The 2500-nt window shown below is 45.7% G+C and overlaps 1 protein-coding gene across 3 annotated transcripts in view; it reads right to left on the bottom strand.

The window, feature by feature from the left end:
- The window catches only part of peb (pebbled), a 902421-nt gene that overhangs the window by 109680 nt on the left and 790241 nt on the right, over positions 1–2500 (bottom strand). The window lies entirely within an intron of this gene.

Here is a 2500-nt window from a genome sequence, read left to right as displayed (position 1 = left end):
AAAAGGGTGAGGCGGGGGAGGAGGGGAAGGGGAGGGGAGGGGGAGGGGGGATGGGGAGGAAGGGGATAAGGGAGGGAGTGAATGGGGGAGAAGGGGAATAGAAGAAGGGGAATAGGGAGGGAGTGGATGGGGAGGAAAAGGAAAGGGAGATGAAGGAGGAAGGGGATAAGGTAGAAGGGGAATAGGGGAGGAAGGGGGATGGGGGAGGAGGGAAAAGGAAAGGGAGATGAGGGAGGAAGGGGGATGAGGGAGGGAGGAATGGGGGAAGGGGGAATAGGGGAGGAAGGGGATGGGGGAGGAGGGAAAGGAAAGGGAGATGAGGGAGGAAGGGGATGAGGGAGGAGTGGATGGTAGAGAAGGGGAATAGGAGAAGGGGAATAGGGGAGGAGGGAAAAGGAAAGGGAGATGAGGGAGGAAGGGGGATGGGAGATGAGGAATGGGAGAGGGGATGGGGGAGAATGGGAAATAAGGGAGGGAGATGGAAGGAAGGAGATAGGGAAGAAGGGGAATAGGGGGAGGGAGTGGATGGGGGAGATGGGGAATAGGAGACGGAGATGAGGGAGGAAGCGGATGGGGAGGAGGTAATAGAGGGAGGGAGATGGTGAGGAAGTGGATAGAAGAGAAGAGGAATAGAGAAGGGAGACGGAGGAGGAAGGGGATGGGGTAAGGGGAATAGGAGTAGGGGGGTGAGGGGATAGGGCAGAGGGGGGGGGAGGGTTAAAGCGTAATGGTGTCGGATCCTTTGTGGTTGAAGTGTGTTAATGATTTTTATTTCTTCGATACAAACATTCGTTACGAACATATATATTTTTTTCTTTTCATTTTTTTCTCTTATTCTCTGTGTGTCTGTGTCTGTCGGTCTGTCTCTGTATCTCTGTATCTCTGTATCTCTCTCTCTCTCTCTCTCTCTCTCTCTCTCTCTCTCTCTCTCTCTCTCTCTCTCTCTCTCTCTCTCTCTCTCCACCCCTCTCTCCCTCCCTTCCCCTCTATCCACACATAAACCCAACCATCTCACCCCCTTCCCTTCACCTACCTATCTCCCCCTCCACCCTCCATCTCCTTCACAACCCCAATTCTCCACGACGCACGCCGCTTCATTCGAACAACCCTTTATAGAGTAAAAACTTTCTCGCCAAGATAACGAGGGTTACGTAGCACCTCCCCGACGCCGCCTGGATCCGCTCTGCTTTAAACCGCTAATCTGGCTTCTCGTGGTGCTCGTCTTCGGCCGTCGAGTCCCGAGCAATCTTGAGTCAGGGGAAAACACTCGTTGAAAAAGAAGATGGTGAAGATGAAGAAGAAGAAGAAGAAAAAGAGGAGGGGGAGAAGAGGAAATAGAAGAAGAAGAAGAAGAAAAAAGAAGAAAAGGAGAGAAGAGGAAGAAGAAGAGAAAAAGAAGAAGAAGAGAAGAAGAAAAAAACACTTAAGTAAAGCACTCGATCAAAAAGAAGATGGTGAAGAAGAGGAAGAAGAAGAAGAAGAAGTATCAAGTCAAGGAAACTAAAACTCGAGTCAGGGAAAAGCACTTGAGAAAAGCACTCGATCAAAAAGAAGATGAAGATGATGATGAAGAAGAAAGGAAGAAGAAGAAAAAGAAGAAGAAGAGGATATAGAAGAAGAAGAAGAAGAAGAAGAAGAAGAAGAAGAGAAGAGGAAGAAGACGATGTGAGGAGGAAGAAGAAGAAGAAAAAAAGAGAAAACAAACACTTGAGAAAAGCACTCGATCAAAAAGATGAAGATGATGAAGATGAAGAAAAAGAAAAAGAAGAAAAGAAGAAGAGAAGTAGAGGAAAAGAGAAAAAGAAGAAGAGAAGAAATAAAAAAAAACACTTGAGAAAAACACTCGATCAAAAGACGAAATAAATGAAGAAGAAGAAGGAGGAGGAAAAACAGAAGAAGAAAAGAAGAGAATACAAAGAAAATGAAAAAAAAAAAAACACTTAAGAAAAGCACTTCAGGAATTACATAACACAACCAGCATGACGTCACCATCGCCGATCTTTTAATCTTAATCCCACACACTTAAATTCGTATCACAAACAAGTACTCATAAGCCTGTGTGAAATTCCGCCATGCTAAAGTTTTCAGTAATACATTCTCGTTAAATAATACGGGCTACTTGCAGTCTTTCTCAGGCTTTATTTACATTTTCCCTTTATTCTTCCTCTTCCCTTCCCTATTTCTTCCTCTTCCCTTCCCTATCCTTTTCTTATATCCATCTACGACCTGCAGGAGCACGGATCCGAAGTCGACAACCAGGGAAAAAATACGTTGGTAAACAAATAGATGACACTTATGGAGACACACACACACACGCAAGGAAAAAAAACGACACACACCCATGATACTTACAAGCACATACACATACACGAACGAAAAAAACAACAACGACACACACCCATGACACTTACACACACACACACACACACACACACACACACACACACACACACACACACACACACACACACAAACACACACACACACACACACGCTCGCA

The sequence above is a fragment of the Penaeus vannamei genome, chromosome 7, assembly GCF_042767895.1.
Source record: "Penaeus vannamei isolate JL-2024 chromosome 7, ASM4276789v1, whole genome shotgun sequence".
Classification (NCBI taxonomy): domain Eukaryota; kingdom Metazoa; phylum Arthropoda; class Malacostraca; order Decapoda; family Penaeidae; genus Penaeus; species Penaeus vannamei.
The sequence above is the reverse complement of the archived record's forward strand: the minus strand, read 5'-3'. Positions and strand labels throughout refer to the sequence as shown.